Source organism: Castor canadensis, chromosome 11, assembly GCF_047511655.1.
Source record: "Castor canadensis chromosome 11, mCasCan1.hap1v2, whole genome shotgun sequence".
Lineage (NCBI taxonomy): Eukaryota > Metazoa > Chordata > Mammalia > Rodentia > Castoridae > Castor > Castor canadensis.
The window spans coordinates 31,730,201-31,750,504 of record NC_133396.1 but is presented as its reverse complement, the minus strand read 5'-3'; the positions used below and the strand labels follow the sequence as shown (position 1 = coordinate 31,750,504).

Sequence of the window (20,304 nt, the reverse complement as noted above, 5' to 3'; positions counted from 1 at the left end):
AAATATCTCAGCCATCACTGCCCTGACATAACAATTCTGTTGGTGCAAGAGCATATTCTCTGTCAAAAGAATGATTTCAAGAGGTAATAAGGTTTCAGTTCAGTAGCTGCATGGAAAATCATATTGAGCTTTCATTTTTTGTTCTCTCTCTCTCTCCATAGAAACTCTCTTGAAAAGATCTGGTTATGGAAGAATAGCAGGAAGATGTGTGGACAATGATTCTGCCTGGGATTATAAAGCATGGTTTGACTTAGCATGTGTGGAGACCTCAGTGCCAGGCACATTGTCTGACACGTAGCAGGTGCTCAAAATATACGAGAGAGAAGAAAGGGAGATCAGTTGCCCAGTATGTTGGGTTCAGTCTCTACATTTTGTTTTAGTGATCTTTATGGAGTACTTATGATGCACACCTTCTCCTAGGTGTACTTGAGTTTTGTTCATTCACTTAGTTGTTTGTCCGTTCCCTGCATGCCAACTTGATTTTCCTGAAATCCCCATTTTTATGTGTGACTTCAGCTCTCTGATTGTCAGTTAAGAAGCTCATCACTCACCCACATATTCTTCAAGAGCAAAGTGCTGCTCTTATCATTAGCAGTCATCACAATTCTTTTGATAGTGAAATTTGAAAGTTGCACATCATATAATGTAAACTCTGCAATCACTCAGAAAAAATAATTCTCCAGTAGTTTTTTTCTATAGGCCACAGTGGCTCAGATCCTCTTAAATTTACCTAAATTCTAGAGCTCTCTGTAACAAGTACAATGGAAGGCTCTCCACTGCTGGACAAATTCACTGAATACATGTGGTCTTAATATCCAGAGAATAACTTATCAAAAAGTAAGTCACTCTTTTGTTTTGTGAAATTGTAATCAAGCCAATATACCTTCCAGGAGCATAGTTCACTTTTGATGAATAAATGAGTGCACAGAAAATGAATGCACAAACTGGGCACTGATTTTTGCAAATGAAATAAGAAATCTGAAAATTACTGGGCTCTTGTTCTTAAACACTAAATCAATCAATCTTCTTTCCATCAGCAAATCTTTCTCTATTAATGACCTAAATGCACAGCTCTTTTGTTTGCTTTTATACACTAAATTCAGAATTCTGACAAGCCTTTGTAGTTTGTGTTCTTTATGGAAGGGATCTAAGAAAATGCAGCAGGCTTCCTTCAGCTTCTTATAACAGAGCTTGTGGAACAAAAAAAAAATCATACTATCCAGGCAAAACTTAGAAAAGCAAGAAGAAAAGTAATTTTTGGTTGTATCAAGAGGGGAGAAAACCTGGGCACTGTGGAAAGGCATGGCTTTTTTTAGGTGCAAACCCCAGGAAAGAATTGAGAGCCATGCTATTTCCTTTTCAGAACACAAATCTTCAGCCCAGTTCTCAAGTCTCCTTTTACTTTATGTTGGTTAGAATAACAGTGACATTCATTTTATGTTTTTATGTTTCATATCGGTCTTTTGGAAATAAATGCATGGAATACATACTCATTGAACAAAATTTACATGAAATAGAAATGATAGTAAACTAAAATCCTGTTCTGAGTAGCTTCTTTATCTTCCAGCTCCTAGAATCGACTCTGAGGTGGCTATTAGCATGGACAAGGTACCAAGAAGTGCCTCTTGAGAAGACCTGGCAGAGGGAGAAGTTGGATGGTTATGGAATTTTCATTAAGGCTTGAATTGATTCAGAGTAGTGTGAGGGTGCTGGGATGGACCCTCAAGTTGTCCTAAAAAGAAGCAAGGGGACAAGACTTTTGCAAGCCACCCCCTACCACCATTCACTTGTGTGAATTTGGAAGAGGCAACTTCCTTTGGCAGAGAGCAGCACTTGGGGAAGGACTCACCTATGAGCCATCAGTAGCTAATACTTCAAGCATGTGGGCGAATGGGTCCATTAGGAGGAAAAAATGGTCAAGTTAATGTAAAGCTCTGAGAATGGAGCATCACACATATAAAAGCTAGGTCATTTGCTGTGCTACTCCATGATTATCTTGGACAAGGTTCTCTTTCATTCATACAGAGCACTTTGTACTTTTTAGTAACTGAATATTTCTGAGTGATATGGATTATCCACTATTTCTTTAACAATTCCTTTACTGTTGTTCATTTAGGTAGACTCTGGTTTCTCACAAGTATAAGTGATGCAACCATGGAAAATCTCTTTGTACATATATCTTTATACACTTGGAAGGTGTCTGTAAGATAGGTTCCTCAAAGTGGAATATTTTATTAAAAAGTAAGCACATTTAAAATTTGAGCAGGTACTGTTAATTGCTCTCAGAAAAGACTGCTCTAACTTGAATCTTATCATTGTGAGATGAGAGTGTCTTTCTCTCTCACATCCCAAAGCAATCAAATATTGAAAATCTTTTATACTTGCCAGTATGAAAAATCATGTCCATCTTTTATTTTGCATTTTAGTCAACCCCCAAGAATCTCAGCTTATTTTCTTGATTCTTAACCACTCATGTACCTGATTTTGTGATTTTTGTAATTGTCCACTTCCTCTGGTTTATTTTATTGATGTATACTTTTAATTTATATATTGTAAATAGGTCTTTGGCTCTCCTATTTGTCTTTTTACCTTTTGAGAGAGACTTTCAACTTAACAGAGGTTAAAGTTCCATATGCTCAAGTGTGAAAATCTTCTTTAGAGCACCCACATTCAGTTCTTTGCATGTAGGAGGTATTAAAAAGGAGTCGCCATTCTGTCATGAGCTAACACACACCCCACCTTACCCTCAGAACTGCCAGTGTCTTTACTAGCCCAGAACTCTTCATCTGGCAGATTCTTTGTGTGACATTCCTGTCTTTCCCTTTTCCAGATCAGTCGTGGTTATTAAAATCTTAGATAATGACTACTCTACAACCTCATTCTCACAATGTCTTTCCCCTCCTCTTCTTCCTAATTCTACCCTTCTCATTTCAGTTGACTGTGCTTGGCTTGGGAGGCTGAATGAGGCAGGGCCACCCTCTGTGAGCTTGTGCCATCAGTTGGCTTTGGTCACTTCTTTGCTAGCCCCCACTGCTGGTATCACCTTCCTGTCTGGTCCTGGCATGTAATGGTACTGACTCTGGCTCTAACCAGGTGCTGTGTGTTGTTGGGACAAGCACAGAAGGGAGGCAATAAGGGTGCATCCATATTTTCAAACCAGTGTAGTGAATTGTGAATGTTTTCTGCTGATGTGGAGGCATCTGAGGAGTTTTTTTGGGGCAAGTACTGGAGTTTGAACTCAGGGACTCCAGCTTGCCAGGCAGGTATTCTACCACTTGAGCCACAACTCCAGCCATTTTTGTTTTACTTATTTTTCAGATAGGCTCTTTCATTTTTGCCTAGGGCAGGGCCTCAGTTCATGATCCTCATACCTCTGACTCCCACATAGCTGGGATTACAGGCATAAACCACTATCTCTGGCCCTAGTGCTTGGTTCTTAAGTAGCATCCATTTCTCCCTCCTTCTACAGGATGGAAGACAACCTCAGAAGTGTCATTTCTTCTGGTGGAGTTGGCCATGTTCCTTATGAGAAGACTTTTGTGGCTTCCGTTCCACAGATAGACTCCAAACTCTGTCATCAGTGGTTGAAAGAATAAGCTAGTCTTCTTCTGGGACCCTCCCAAGACCACAAGGAAATTGGGTAGGGAGCTTCTGCCCCCTCACTCACTCTAAACTCTGCCACATCCCATCTTACTAGTATGGTGTACTTTGAGAAGCATCCTATTTTAAAGTGTTTGCTATATGTTCTTTGTACAAGATGTGGATTGGGGAGAATGAACCCTTCACTAATCATGAAGGGTTCCCTCAACTTTTGTTCCCAAGAAAAGGACTTGTTCTCCTTTCCTCCATTTATATGTAGGTCCTCAAGGAGGGTAATATCCCATACGTCTCTCTGGAGAGAGCCACTATGGAGAAATGCAAACCCTTGGGTCCAGAGATCTATCCTGGCTTCTTTTGTCTGCCAGCTCCACAATGCCTGCCCAGAGTACCCTGTGGTTCTGTGACTCTCAGCCAAGGCAGGACAGATTATGTAAATAATGGTAATCATAGTGTTCATTATTGAGCATTTTTGAAATTCTGCATTCAGTGTGGTATAAAAAGTGCCTAGCAGACTGACCTCCCTATAAAAAAACTATAAACTCTGGAAAAAAGACAAAGCATATCCAAAGACTCTGCAAAGCCAGCAAAGGAAGGTGGAGCTAAACTTGTAAGCTAAAGGCAGATGGGAGTTAAAGCTTGGAAGAAGAGCTCATCCAAATGTGTGTTCCCTATTTTGTTACAACTTTGTCCTGGGGGTTGGGTCATAGTCATGTGACATAGTCTGGCTGTAAGAATAAGAGGAGACCTGCCATCTTCCTGGTCTGAAGAATCGAAGACAGAACTCAAGGTTGCCACAGGACCAAAAAGTGAAGAGGGAAGCCCAGAGATTAGAGTCAGGGTCTATTTGTCAATTCTGCTCATTTCTCTAACTGATCTCTGAACCACATTGGAAAAAAGAATTGAATTGCATTCTAAGTTGCCACCGAGCACAAGTAAGAAACAGTATACAATCTGAGTCTAAGCAAGTTTATTTCCTGCTTAGAAATTAACAATTTTCAGAGGAATATAACATAATATGGGATCTTTACATCCTACCACACAATGACTAGAATACAATCTAAAGTTTCTCTAAATAATAGACATAATGATTGCTTCTTCAAGTGGTTATGAGACTTGAGCAAGATGGTTTATTTAGCACAGTGTTTACAAAGTGCCTGGCTTGCAGTTAATGGATTAGTAACAACTTATATCTCTTGGTTCTGGACCAAGAACAGGAAATACCCACCAAGAGGCTGCCAAATGTGGTTAACATTCTAAGTCAGAAGAGAAAACACATCTGTCATTACCAGCACATTTAGACTCCAGAACCCTAGGAATAAGAGAGGCATATATTGAAAGGGGTATCAGCATTCATATTATTTGCCAAGAATGCCAGTGAGTTAGCCAGAGAAAAGGATAAAAGGGTTTTTAAGAAGTTGCACAAAATAAGGCAATAAACAACAGGAGCTTGGACCAGTTCAAAAAGGTACCAGGAAGGTAACAAAAAACATACAGGTAGGCCTGTGACAGGGCTAGAATAAAGACAAGAGCAGGACCACTTATGAGAAAGCTGGCAAAGGCCCAGGATTGGAGAATTTTGGAATACAGGTTTGGATCAGGTTCATAGGTTGCATCTAAAGTCTCCCTGTGATAGTGGAGCCCATGTTACCTGTTCATGAAACACCCATAAGCCTTGCAAACCCAGGTTTTTTTTTTTTAATCCTTTTATCTTTTCAAAAGGAAAGCACTTCAGGGGTTAATTCAAGGGTTGTTGTTCTCCTCAATGAGCAAAATTGAAAAAGTTCAATGGCTGACCAATAAATTGGGATTGCGCACCTGTTCTAGGTGAAGAAATATCACCTTTCCAATTCAAGACCAATTCCAGCAATCATAGGGAAAAATTTAATCTCTTGACAATATTGTCTCCTGAATCAAACAACAAAGCCATTGATAAAATTTGGTCTGGGTGAATGCTTCTCCTTGTCTGGTTATTCCTTCTGATCAGTGTTAACTCAAAGTTTTATTTCTATGTGGAAAAATCAAAGAGATATCATGGGAACATAGAGTCTTAGCCAAGATCATTTTGATTGCATTGACTGTAACGTTACAACCTTAAAGTAACCCAGAAATCAAATCTCTCCCTTGGTCCTAATGAAATTCTTATTTGTGTATTGGTAGATTGGAGACAAATGGAAGGTAAATGTTATCTGATGATGTTTACTAAGAGGATTTTACTTTTTCTGTGCCTCCCTGCTTTCTCCCAGCAAATTACCTATTTTCTATAATTATAGTGACAATAATTAATTTTTTACATTGGGCCAAATACTGTACTGATCACATTACAAATGTTATGCTTTCTAATAATACTGTAAGGTACAAACCATTGTTATCACTCCCATTCTACAAATGGAGACACGTCAGCCTAAAGAAATAAAGCTGTGTTTGAAGGATACCCAGCTACTAGGCATCAGTCAGGATCTACTGTAGAAATGTGGATTCAGAGTTGGTGATCATAAGGATTTACCTTATGATCTGCTTTACCAATGTGACGTCCCCATAGTAGGTATTTAGTAAAAGAGGGCAATTATAACAAAAATAGCAGTTATATCTTCACATAGTAAAGGCAATTTGACAATGCATTGTCAGTTTATTCATTCAACAGATTATGCAAATGTGATGAGAGCTTGTATAATGCAAATGTGCTTACAAAATGTGAAAATATAAAAATGAAATTGTTTATCTCTCTATGCTTTTCTGCAACACTTCTCCTCATTACAGCAGCAGCACCTGGTGCCTTGTGGGTGTTGAGTGAATGCTTATTAATTTGTGGCTCACACTGGTCATAGAACATAATGATATAAATAGTATCATTAATGTTATAATTGTCACAGATATAATTCCATATTAAAGAATGTGTACTGTTGAACATCTGTGTACCACATGAGCTTGACAGAATTCTAGCCTGAATGACCTTCCCAAAGTCTGGCAAATTCTACAGCACCTAGGACAAGTCAGTTCTGTTCTGCCCCGTGATGGTACAAGAGGTTTAGTTTGTCTTTGAGGACCAGAATTTTCTGCAAAATTTGTCAAAACTTTTCTGTTTCCCAATGTCATTCTTGAGTTTGTCGAATTTAGAAATGTGGTAAAGGGATTAAAAGCCACGACTCACCCCTTCCTGCCATCCATGCTTGATACTGTCAGCCTTTAGGATCTGGGTTACTATCTGTTAGAGGAACCTTGCTGAACTAGGACCAAAATAATCACTAAAGCACAATGTACCGGGCCGTAGTGTTCCAGCCCCTCTTTCCTTTCATGTTAAATTCACTGCCTTAACCAAGTGGCCCTTTGCAAAGCCATCCTTGTGACTAATGGGCCTTTGATCAGGTTTTGCTTCCTGATAGCCATATGTATAAATGAATGTTTAGCCCAATTGAGTAATGAACATCGATTCTTTGTATTGTCTGACTGCAAAATGTCCCCTCATCTCAAAGAACCCCCATTGTTCTTATGTCAGGGATAATATCTTCTCATTTGGAGGAACTCTGCTTGGGGCTGGAATACGTACAATTTAGGATGCTCTGCAGAAAAGGAGCAAGGTTTGAACATTTTTCTTGACTTTTTTAGCATGCTCTGATGTGGATTTAAAAAGTTACAATTTTTTGAATACCTGTAACTACTAGTATGCAAGGTACTTCTCATACATGATTTCATTTTATTTGCACATTAACCTGAAGAGTTAAGTATCACTGGCTCCATTGTACAGGGGAGGGAGCTGAAGCTGGATGGCCAAATGCTCATGTGGCTTCTTAGTCATATTCCAACAGCCCAATTTCAGGTTACTTGTGACTCTAACATCTAATTTCCCCAGCCCCTTGGACAATCATTATTTCCTTCACATGTGCTAGGAATAGTGCTTGCTTTGAGTCTTGGTCTGTTTCCTGATAGCTATGGCCTTAAATAAACTCCATACCTTCCCCCTTTTTTATAGTGCTGGAGATGGAACTCAGGGTCCTGAGTAACATGCTAAGCACATTATTTATGATTAAGCTGCACCTCCAACCCCTCCATATCCTTTGTAACCTCAAGTGCTTCATCTACAAAATCGAGATCTCTACCAGCACCTTCTCTGTTTCCCTGACAAAGCTGTTGTGAACTGGATTGGCACATGACAAGGTATAGTACAAAACGTGGTAGATTTTTTAGCATGCTTATCCAGAGCCTGTGTAGATAGCTGCCTCTGCTCCACTCTGACACTACGTTGCTTCTCTTTTCAGATTCTCTAAAAGCAACACTTGAATCTGCTTTGCCAATAACAGATTTGTTTTCATTATTAGGGATGATTCTGTCTTGAAGTTGGAACAGAAATGGCAATTAAACGTGCTTTCATGGGAATTTCAAAGATTCCATTTTTCTTGGGGAAAGAAGAAATAGGAGCCAATGGAACAGCAATTAAAGCCATAGTTTAAAAACAAATGCTACTAAGGCACAGATGATATCATGTAATAGTTGGAATTTCTCCTGTTTTCTCAGGCGAGTGGAGCAGGGGCAGCCCTCTGAAATCCCAGGCCAGCTGTCAGTGCCTGTTTCAGAAGCTGCCACTCCAATGCATCTCCTTGCAAATTCCTCTCTCCAATCCAAACCTGTTGTATTTAGCTCCCAGCAGAACCCAGGGAGCCATGAGGAAGCCTAGTGCTGCTTCAGTCATCTTGGGCTCATGGGCTATCAGAGGTGACTTGCACCAGATGGCAATTTCCTAGGCTGGATCATTGATAATGCAACAGAAACCATTCACTGAGCCATCTGTGTCCCAGCAGATTATCCACCTGGCCCTTTTAATACCAGGTGAGTTGAATGCCCACAGGTGACAAAGTTTCTACTTACCTGACATTAAAATCCTTGTGTATTGTATTTTATCCAGAAAGGAGGATAATCAGGGACTAAATCATGGCTAATTGCTGGCCATGGAAGTGCAACAGCTGATCTTGTGACAGGAGTGCCTGTGTTGATTTCCCAGGGTTTAAGAAGCTACTACCAGGAAAATAGTCTCTCAAAAAGAATTATGAAAAGCTCCAGAAATTCTACAACTAAGTATATACCTAATTAAACTGAAAACAGTTCTTAAGTAAATACCTATACACAAATGTTCAAATATTAAATAGCCAAAAGATGAAAACAACCCAAATGTCCATCAATGGATGAATGGATTTACAAATTGTGGTAAACCTATATAATGAAATATCATTCCACCACAAAAGAAAATGAAGTATCGATACATGCTACAAAGTGGATGAACCTTGCAAACATTATGCTAAGAAAGAAGCACAATACAAAAGGTCACCTATTGTGATTCTGTCTATGTGAAATACTTAAAATAGAAACAGAGAGAAAATTTGTGGTGACCAGGAACTGGAGAAAATAGGGAGTGACTTCTTAATTGGAAAGGGGTTTTATTTTGGAGTGAAATTTTTTTAGAAGTAAATACAAATGGTGGATATGCAACCTCACAAATACACAAATGCCACTGAATTATTAGCTTTAAGTGGTCACTATAGTTCAGATCTGGGAATGTCTCCCAAAGACTCATGTGTTGAATGCTCATTCCCCAGTGTAGCAGTATTCACAGGTGATTTATTCGTGAGGGCTCTAACCTCATCAATGGGTGAGCCCACTGACAGATTCACAGCTGAATGGACTGTTGGAAGGTGGGAGAAACTTAGGAGGTGGGACCTAGTTGAAGGGGGTGGGTGCTTGGAGGGCATGCCCTTGAGGATTATATTTTCCTTCCTTCCTTCCTTCCTTCCTTCCTTCCTTCCTTCCTTCCTTCCTTCCTTTCTCTCTCTCTCTCTCTCTCTCTCTCTCTCTCTCTCTCTCTCTCTCTCTCTCTCTCTCTCTTTCTTTCTTTCTTCCTGATTACTGTGTGGTGATTGGCTTCTTTGTCTATGTGCTCCCATCACTTTACCTCAAGCCCAAAGGACTGGAGCCAGCCAACCATAGAGTAAAACCTCTGAAACCAGGAGCCAAATTGAACCTTTCCTTCTTTAAGTTATTTTTCTCAGGTACCTTGTAACATCAATGAAAAACTAAAACAATGGTTAGTTGTTTTTTGTCGTACTGGGGATTGAACTGCAGGCCTCACACTTGCTAGGCAATGGCTAGACCTTTTGAGTCATGCCCCCAATCCTTTTGTTTTTAGTTTGTTTTTCATATAGAATCTCTTGCTAACTGCCTGGGCTGGACTCAACTTTGATCATTCTACCTCTGTCTCCTAAATAGCTGGGATTACAGGTGTGGGCCACTATAACAAGCTCCATAAAGGTTACTATTTATGTTATGTGAATTTTATCTCAATTTTTAAAAAATCTTGATGAAGTCTGGAAGTTCTTCTGAAATACATGAAAAACAAAGATAGACTGATGAATGGTCAGACATTAGTATGCAAAGCACAAAGAGTAAAATGTTCACTGTAGAATCCAGGTGCATATTACCCCATGGTAAAAATTAATGTTTCACTGTATTTGAAAATGTTTATAATGTGAGGATGCTAGGGAAAAATATGATACTTAACTCAGTAGGCAGTTGGAAAGCAGGTCCCCAAATCCTGCTATCCAACATGGATCTTCTGGTGTTGGTGCCAACCAGGACATGACTGGGAACTTGTCAGGGTAGATTTGCTGGGCTTTGTCCACTGCATGCGTTCCAACCCTCCCCTCTAGTTCCCATTTTACCCATTTGCAGATAATGACATCTTTCCATGATAAAACTGCCACTTACACACATTTGCTATCAGCCAGACCCTGTGCCCATGACTAATATCCATTTTTCCTCAATCCTGGTAACATTGAGTAGGTTTGAGGTGAGAAACCTGCCATAAGGATAAGTAAAATCAAAACAAAACACTGCGTATGTTTTATGTGAGTATATTGTATGTTGAGTAGAAATAGAGGCAGAAGACAAATGTATGCTTTTTAGAGGGGAGGATAATGTTGTCTTTGGGGGAGGGTAGTTAATTGGAAGAGCTCATGACATTGTCTTCTGTGGTGCTGTGCCAGTACTATCATTATGTTGTTTCTTGATCTAGTGTTGGTTACACAAATGTGCACACTTTGTGAAAATCTATTCAACTGTACTGTGAACACCTTTGTATGTACATTACATCAATGAATGATAAAAAACCACTTAATCAGTGAAACAGACAGTGCAGTACAATTAATCAGTAAAACCAATATCCAGTTTGTTAAAAATTAATTAAATAATAAAGAGAAAGAAAGAACACAAACAAGACTAGGAATAAGAAGAGACATAACTACCCACAAAGAGAGAGTTAAAATTTTATAGCAGAATACTATATTCAGTTTTATTCCAGTGGCCTTGAAAACCTTGACAAAGTGGATATTTTTCTAAGAAATGATGAAAATGAAGACTGCAATGGAACAGCAACCAATCACACATGCTGCTGAGGTGGAGAGACTGCACAACAGCAAAACTCACAAACCCCTCTTATTCTGCTAGCAGCTGGAGGCCCACAGCAACACACACTCAGACTGACACATTAGTGAATGACCAAGGGCTACTCAGCGTGATGGACTCCTTGTTCTGCAGAAGTCATAAAACCCTGCCATAGCAGGAAGGTGGTGGAAGTCTCATGATCAGTCTAAGTCCATTTCTTAAGAAACTGTAGAGCACTGGAACCAGTCCTGGTTGGTCACCTTTCCAAGCCAGGGGATGGAAACCTATTGAACAGGTGTGAAGTTGCATTGGAGGTTGGTGATGGCGTTTTTGTCATAATAAGTACCCTTTTATTTAAATAAGAAGCCACCTTTTGATTATTTTATATATGGTTGGAATTCCTATTTTTGCTTTAGGTAGAGTTTAAAAGAAAAGTTAGCTCATGTATAGAAGGAAGGGAAGGAATACAACAAATGTTAAGTTTGAGAAGTAATCCATGAGCAACTGAGTAGAATTTATTTGAGCTCCTTCCAAGCTCTAACTTGACACCCAACATTAGAGAGAAACTTGGAGCAGAAAGAGATGGCCAAGGGAATTAGACTTTACAGATAGAACGAAAAGGACCAAAAGGAATCAAAGTTCAGAGGACTGAGCAACCTGGACTTTACTAGTAGCTTCGAAAGGCATTGAAACACAAATCAACTGAGAAATGGGTGAGAAGTGAAGGAGAGTTCGGTCCTTCCTTGGAGTGGAAGTGAGGAGGTATGGTGGTGTTAGAAAGGAATTTTATTTTGAATATATACTTGGAAAGTAGAGCATATTTGTAGGCCAAAGGGAAAGACCAACCTGAAAATGTTAAACAAACAAAAGAGAAAGTGAAGATAATTGATGGAGCAAGGTTTTTGACTCAGGAGGTGAGAGGATGTGGACTCAAGGGAAAGAACTGGCTGTGGAGAAGAGACAGGCCTATAAAATTACCACACTGAGGAGACAGAGGGAGAAGGCCAAATGAAGGCCAGAGTGATGCAGCCTCAGACCAAGGAAGGCCTGGAACAAGCTTTTCTAGAAGAGACAAGCAAGGATTCTCACCTGGAGCCTTCTCCCCCTCCATGAAGGGTGATTCTGCTGGCACTTTCATTTCAGGATTCTGGTCCCCAGAACTATGAGAGAATAAACTGCTGTGTCTTAAGTCACTCAGCTTGTGGTAATTTGTTATGACAGCCCTAGGAAATTAGCATAACCTCCAAACTCCAAGTCAAAAATTGACCCAGTAGAGTGAGCAAACCCAGGACTCATCGACAACCTTCAGAGATGTGTCTTCTGTCTTCACTCACTGGTTTGGTTAGAAGCCAATCTAGTGGGCACAGGAGAAACTTGGTGCCCAGACTAATCACAGATTTGTGAAATTCAGACTTAAATCCCTCCTTCTAGTCTCCTTCAGCCTTGGCTTTCCATCATTTTCATGGCATTTCCCATATACACGAATCTCCATCCCATCCAAATTAGATTCAGACTGTTACATCCCCTAGTCTACTTCTCTGTACCACACAGGTTTACATCAAACTGACTAAGGAGGTCATGAAGAAAAGGCATGTGATATATCTACATTAAACTGCTGCTGCCTGACTTTCATTCAAGCACCTGCTCGTTTTCTCCTGAACACCTACACGAACATTTATTTTTATAGCTGGCCTAACTTTCTACTGATTCCTATCACTTAAGTTCAAGTTCTTCAATTCCTTATGACTTAACATGCCACTAAGAATCATTTGTTAGAGTCATTGTAGCTCCCTCTCTGGGATTCACAGATGGGAACGATTGACTATCTAGATTCAATTCATTGAAAAATTGCCATTCTGGAATCACTATAGGTTATCTAGTTTCCAAAGGAAGTTTTAGAAAGCAATATTTGATAGTGAAAGACATTCATTCACTCCATATTTATTTAGTACATACTCTCTACCAGGTATTTTGTTAAGTGTTAGGAATATATGTATAATGAGAGAAAGAAGTTTGACCTTTCAAGAGCTCACTGTCTCATGAGTAGTTGTGAAAAGAACATTTCATGAATGACACCAATACCATGCAATAAGAATTGTCTTGGGGTAGGGCAGGTAGTAGATGGTCTCTCTTTGTTCCTCTGGATTTATGCTCCAACTTTTCCACCTGTGCTTAGGATGGAGACCTCTATGAACAACCTCCATGGGCACTCACACCTATGGCTTCCAGATCACTTCAGTCAATGGGAGAAAAATGTAGACTATGAGAGGGTGGAGAAGAGAGGCTCCCTTTCTGTCACCCTGCAGGTTGTGAGGGGCTGCAACTGTTCACAACAGGCCACCACTTCTGAGGTCTCTCTTATTGGTCTGGTCATGTCCCAGCTGGACATCCTTGTCCCCCGTAACCCTGGCCAGGCCTTTGTAAATAGTCATCATTCAACTCCCTGTCACAATACACTGGACTGTGATGTCTGCTTCCTGCTGGTCCCTAGTGGATACTGAGGTCCAGGGATGCTTCATAGAGCAGCGAACTTTTGCATTTGGTCCTAAAGAACTGGTAAGCTTTCACCAAGGTCATACAGGTGGGGTGGGGTCTCCAAGGCTAACTAGATGGGGCCAAGTCTGGAAGTCAAGGCAGCAAATGCATATTTGGAGACTAATAAGGAACACTAATCTTCATATAGGGAGGTCTACAGGGAATAGTAGTGAAGGAAATTAAGCTGAAAGGCCTTAGATGCCAGGCTAAGGCTTTGGGGGTTTATCCCTAAGTGTTGAGAAATTTCAGTGATGCTGAAGGCACATTCCAGTGCCTTAAGTCTCTACATCCTTGGGTCTTCCCAAGAAAAATGTATTTCAGAAATGAGAAGCTGGTGTAACTCTGCTTTAAATTTGTGCTTTATTGGTTTTGCATTCTTCCCTAAAACTCACTCACATCCTGTGAATTCAGTTAAGCTGTTGACTTTTTAAAAAAATTAAAAATGAAATCACTTCAAAAACTTCTCTTTCTCAGTCCCAATTTATGGGACTTCGTCCTTATGTATTATGGAAAAAGGGAATAGTCCTCTTGAGAAATGTCATAGTTTCATTTAATTATAGAAAACTTTCCTAAATGTGATAGTCTTCCATAGATCCTTATAAAAGGGAGTGCTTGATTAGAGCTCAGATTCTCATCTCAGATTTTAAGGGAGATGAGACAATCAAACAAACACCTGCTGAGAGGTAGTTGAGGCCTCCTGTCTGGGGGTGGGAAGGAGAGGCTGTGAAAATGAGAAGGAGGATACACTGAAGAAGAGAGTAAAGTTAAGAGCAGTACTTTCCAGTACAGATATACTGTAAACCTCACACAAATGTGAGGCAGATAAAACATTGTAGGAGTCACATTTTAAAAAAGGAACCAAGGGTAGGAGTGGTGGCTCACACCTGTAATCCCAGCTACTTGAGAGGCAGAGATAGGATGATCATGGATTGAGGACAGCCAGGGCAAAAAAAGTGAGATCCTATCTCAAAAATCAAGTCAGGTGGTAGTGAAAGCCTGTAATCCCAACTACACAGGAGGCATAGGTAGGAGGATCAAGGTCCAAGGCCAGCTCCAGGCAAAAAAGAAAGACCCTATCTGAAAAATAACTAAAGTAAAAGTGGCTGGGAGAGGGGTTTAAGTTGTAGTGCACCTGCCTGGCAATTGGGAGACCCTGAGTTCAAACCCAAGTACTGCCAAAAAAGAAAAGAAATAGTGGTGGAAAAGGCCCAGGTCTGTGGATGGATGAATGAATAAACAAAATTTGGTATATACACATGATGGAATGATACTCAACTATAAAAAAAGGGAATTAAAACACATACTACAACATTGTGCAAAGCAAAATAAGAAAGTAAAAAAGGACAAATAGTCTACTCATACAGGGTGCCTAGAATAGTTCAATTTACTGAAACAAAAAGTGAATGGTCACTCCATGGGCTGGGGGGAGGGAGGAGTTGTGTAGTAGGTACAGAGTTCAAATTTTCCAAGATGAAGAGTTCTAGAGATTGTTTGCACAATAATCCCAGGCAAATCCGTCATTGCTACTGTTCTGGCCTTTGTTGCAGAGCTAACCTTTTGGTGCATAAGTGAGGTGTGGTCAGAGGTCACTGGAGTCAAACTCATTGACATCGTGACCTTGGCCAAGCAGAATAACATCATAGACTCTGAATTATTTTGTAGGTGAAATCAGGATAAAGATGATGGCTTTCTCAGAAGGTTGTTGTGAAGATTAAATCAAAATGCATGAACAAGCTTCTGTACAAAGTATCATGCAGATAGTGAACAGCGTTGGTTACTATCATGGTAAGTAGCACCATTGTCCTTTGTCGTTGTCATTATCACCATTGCTAGTTTTCACTCTACAGAAGTGGTTCAATGTTCTCTTAGACTTTCTATCACTCTCTCAGCCTGTGTTAGACATGCTAATCGTGACCCAAAGTCCCAGGCCCTGTCTATTCTCCATCATAACCGACTTAACTCTCAATTGCTTTTAACCTATAAAAGAGGAAAAGTAATACCAACCACGTTATGAGGACCAAATGAAATAATGGAGATAATATGCTTAAAGCAGTAGCACAGGGCAGACTGAAGGCAAGTGGAATTTGTCACTCCTGGGTGAGAGATTGGGGCTGTAATAATAAGTAAAGGGCAAACCACATCTGCCCTTCCAGTGTAATATTGCAACAAAGCTAGACCTTAAACTCATATGACAATAAAAATTGAGAAGTGCTTGCAGCACATGGGAAGTCCTTCCTAATATCTTGCTTAAACACCTGGGCTATAGCTTAAAGCCCCTTTGTCCCCTTACAGGACAAATGCTTTACTCCTTCTGATGCATCACAAGCATACCTTTTCTCCTGGTCTGTCAGTCTTTTGAAGGAGCCTCACTCTCTGATCTGTGTCTGGCTTTCCGTGACCTCCAGTCAGGTGATACAGTGCAGCTTCTACCAAGCCCATGCCAACTGAAAAAGTCAACAAAGCTCCTAAAAACCCCATTGACCTGCTTATCTGTGATAGGAAAATCTTGCTTCCAGGACACTGCTATTTCTCACTTGCGTAGGTCAGTGTTGGTAAATGCACACTGAGCTGCAGTGTGGTTCCCACTGGGCACTCTTGGCCTTTGCACAAATAATTATTGAATGAACAAAAGAGATTAGCATTGAAGCAATTTATAGTGAGCTACACAGGAGGTCAGGAAAGCACAGATTAATCTTTGAGTTGCCCAGACAAGGGGAGGAAGAAAGAAACAAAAAATTAAATGGTTGATAACATTGCCCTTATAGAAGGTAGGAACTAACAAAGAAGTATTCAACAGTTATTATTTGATTGGGAAGGCTGTTCAGAATCCCCTAGCCCTCTCTGGCCCTGTCACTGAAGCATGTGGTCTTGGAAGAAGTGCACATGGCAGTAGGTATCACACAATGCGTTTCTTTTTTCCTCTAATAAGCTTGACTAGTCCTCACCTTCCCCAGGACTCCACTTTGCAAGACATCAGACTCCAATTCTGCCCAAAAAGTGAATTTACATCTATGGAGGTTCTGTTATGGTTGAGAAGACAAGGATGAGCCTCAGGGATTGGAAGGATTGCTTAGGCTAGCTTCCTCCTGTGATCCCAGCTCATGTTTCCTGGGTGTCCTGGTACAGGATGGAGAGCTTCCATCCATCCACCATTCCCTTCTCCATCCTTTACAGAGATGAAAAGTGGAAGTTTTTGGGCATGACTTTTCCACAGTGAGGAGGCCCAGAAGCTGCAGGCCTGTCCTATGGAGGTGACTCCACCTGGCTCACTAGATTGGAACACCACCTAAGAAAATGATTAGTTTCTTTTCATGGCTTCTCTTTTAGGAAGAAAAAAAATAATAAAGAATCTAATGAGTACATGCTCTAGATAAATTGGTGTTCTTGAGACCATAGTATTAATGGTTTTGGATAATGAAAATATGATCCAGAAAACAGTTTGGTGATAAACACGAAAATCCAAAGGAATTCACATTTTACCTCATTAATACCAATGCTGAGAATTCATTCCTCCCAAGTTTGTTTTTTTTTTTTTTAATGGAAGCAAAATTGCTTTGGGCACAGTAGTATCTGTAGTGGCATCACAATTATGGATAAATTGGAAATTATATAAATAACCAACAGTTGCTATGCAACTGTTAAGGGATTAATCCATTTAATCCAGCAACAATTAATGATCTATATGAAAGTTGTCTTGGTATATGGGAAAGTGGTATGGAACAATACCGGGGAAAAGGCAGATCAAGTGAGTATAGCTAGACCCCAGTTACCACTGTGTCAAAGAGGCACACATCCACAAATAGAACAAACTCAGAGGGGCTAAAAGGTGAGATTAGGAGAAGGTCTTTAAAAAGACACTTTGTAAGGTTTCTGCAATGCATTGTTGCTGGTAATGGCAAAATCAACAACTACAAAGCACAGGCATTCTGTTATTTGCCTGTCCCCATTTCTCTGGCTGTCCCTGTGTTACTTTTAGCTCTTCTCATCATGTCAGTGTTAGAGAAGGCATGATACGATGCCATGAATGGGTCCAGATAGTCTCATGGCCCCAAATACTGAAACTTTGCATTTGGGTGGCACTTGGACCCTTTTGCTATTCATTCCTGGCTTTGAGCAGCTTTGCCTGTTCACACACTGGTGTGTTGTGGTATGAGAAAGGTTGAAGCTAGCTGAGTGAGTAGAAGGATTCCCTGAGGAAGACAGATGGTTATTTCCTCTCTCCAACTCCTGTACTCTGGTTCATATTTCATTGCACAGCCTGTAGCAACTGGGGAGCTGGGGCCCTGACCATCCCATGTAACTGTGTGCAGCTGTGCACCCGAGCATCCGGCTGTCTGCTATCCCGCCAGCTAGCCTCAGACTCTTCTACCCTCATTATGCACAGCTGCTCAAAGTCCATTGTTATGATACGTGAAGCACCCCCTTCCCTTGCTCCTATCTTCTTCCTCCCTCTTCTCTCCTGGAGAAGATGAGCTAGTTTGCTTTTACTGCAGATACCTAGGCATGACACTCGTAACAACGTCAAAGCCTCTAAGAAAGAAAGAAAAGTGTGTGTGTGTGTGTGTGTGTGTGTGTGTGTGTGTGTGGTCTTCAGACAACCAAATACAAGCAAGTTTATGACCCGGCACACTTCTGTCCTGCACATTATATAGCAGCAGTGACAGGCATTAGTCACAGGTGCATGCCATTCACTACGAATAAAACCTGCTGCTGGACAAGTGCTTTAAAGCAAAATCATTTTCTTCTGTCTCTTTTTCAACTTCCATCTATCTGATGTACACAAATAGCAACATCCAGGGCTTGATTAAAAGAAAGACAAAACAAACAACCAGAAACTTTTCCAAAGTTCGATCTGAGAGACCCGTGTATTTACTCCAGGCTGAGAAGACAGATAAGTTGCAACCTGTGTTTTTCCACACCTGGACCATACTCACTGAACTCTTTCAACGATGACAACGAAGAGGGTAAACCATGTTGGATTTGGTGCTGTTTGCTACAGACAACTCCAGCTGATACAGAGATACAGAGGACTGGAGATAGATTCATCCTTACCCTTTTGCAGTGAGGGGGACGGTAACACCCTCCAGGAGGAGCAGCTGGATGGCAAAGCGATAGAGAACCACACATCTGCAAAAGAAACTTGGGAAGAAACCCTCTGGGGAATCCTTCTGCTCATAAAAGCTCTTTTGGACTGAGGTGTCTTTCTGCCCTACAGCCCACTGGCAAGGATGAGGAAGATAAAGAGAAAACAAACAGAAAATCCTCCCCACCTGCTGTTTACATGTTTTATGATCAGCAAGTAGAGAAATTGTAAGTGTGTGTGGGCACACTCCCGAGGCTCCTTTGGAAAAGCAGGACAGATCCCAAATGCACTTGCTAATTGTGTAAACCACCGCTCTTACCCCCAGCTCCACAAAAAGCTGCAACTCACACATGCACACCCGCCTCACAACCAAGCCCCCTCCCCAGCATCCTGTCCCCAGCTGCAGAGAAATCATCAATTGCTACTCACATGCGGCAGCCTCAGCCTCCCTCTACCTCTTCCCAGCCTGTGCACCGGCTCCAGTCGCGGCTGCTGCTTCTCCTGTTGCAAGTGAAACGAACCTTCATCGGCAGAGATGGTTTTCCTCTGGGCTGCTTTGTCTGAGATTCCCCAGATGAACACCGACTCGTTTATATCATTATCCAAGTTCGATTGCTCCCCTAACACAGGCAGGGCTTTGGGGCTGTCATCTTCCTCACGCTGGGCTTCTGGTGAGAGAAACAACAGACCTGAAACTGACAACCGATCGCATCAAAGCACTCCAGGGGATCGCAACCCAAGACTATGAAGCAACACATTAGCTTACAGTGATACCATACAAAGCCATAGATCATCTGTCTCCCATTGGTCCTGGGAGCCTAACCAAGTTGCAGAGACATTATTTATGAACTTACAGCTTCCAGAATGACTCCAGATAAAACCACATGGGTATGACAAAGTATATAGCATCATGAGATTCTGCAACCTCCAGACATGTTCTACATTGTTGAAGTCAATAAAGACGAAATAGTACATGGTGGTTAAAGTTAAAGACAAAGACAGACCAGGACTTTTATAAATTTAAGTAGACTTAGGGTCAAATGTGAGCTCCATCACTTATTAGCTGTGTGATTTTGGACAAAGTCTTTATCCTCCCTGAGCCTCTCTTTCACCTGCACATCAGGGATGGTAATATTTAGCCCACAGGAGAGCTGGAAGAAATGAAAAGGTGTATATGAGCAACCTCCTTCATGCATATCACCTAGGAGGCACCCCCTAAGAGATATAAAGATCCCAGCTCTGCAGCAGTGTGTGCTCACTCTGAAGACCCTTCATCTCTCAATGAAGGACCATGGGGTTGTATTATCAGACATCAGGGTCATTCCAATCTCCATGCTATTAACTGCTTCCTCAGAGGAAACACACTATGACCCTTTGCTTATTTAGGGCAGCTTTCATTTCTAGGTCTCAAATATATAGGAGTTCTGGGATATCCGTTTCTTAGATATGGAAAACAGAGTTTCAGATTGATCAGAATTGCCCAGCAAGAAGAAGACACTGTGATTCTACTGTTTTCTCTTAGATACAAGCTCATGAGGACAGAATGGAAATTTACTCTCTCTGAGGCTCTTCACTTAGGCAGGCTGGGACTTCTCGCAACTGACAGATTTTGACTAAAGGATTCTCAGTAGAGAAATCTGAACTCACTTCAAAGAGTAGAA

The 20,304-nt window shown here is 40.9% G+C and overlaps 1 protein-coding gene across 1 annotated transcript in view; it reads right to left on the bottom strand.

Annotated features, from left to right (window-relative positions):
- Nucleotides 1-19,202, bottom strand: part of Ankfn1 (ankyrin repeat and fibronectin type III domain containing 1) — a 418,857-nt gene extending 399,655 nt beyond the window's left edge. Inside the window, exon 1 of the mRNA XM_074046108.1 lies at nucleotides 19,073-19,202. The gene's annotated coding sequence lies outside the window, so the exon portion shown is untranslated. The remainder of the gene's footprint in view (nucleotides 1-19,072) is intronic.
- Nucleotides 19,203-20,304: the final 1,102 nt, after the last annotated feature.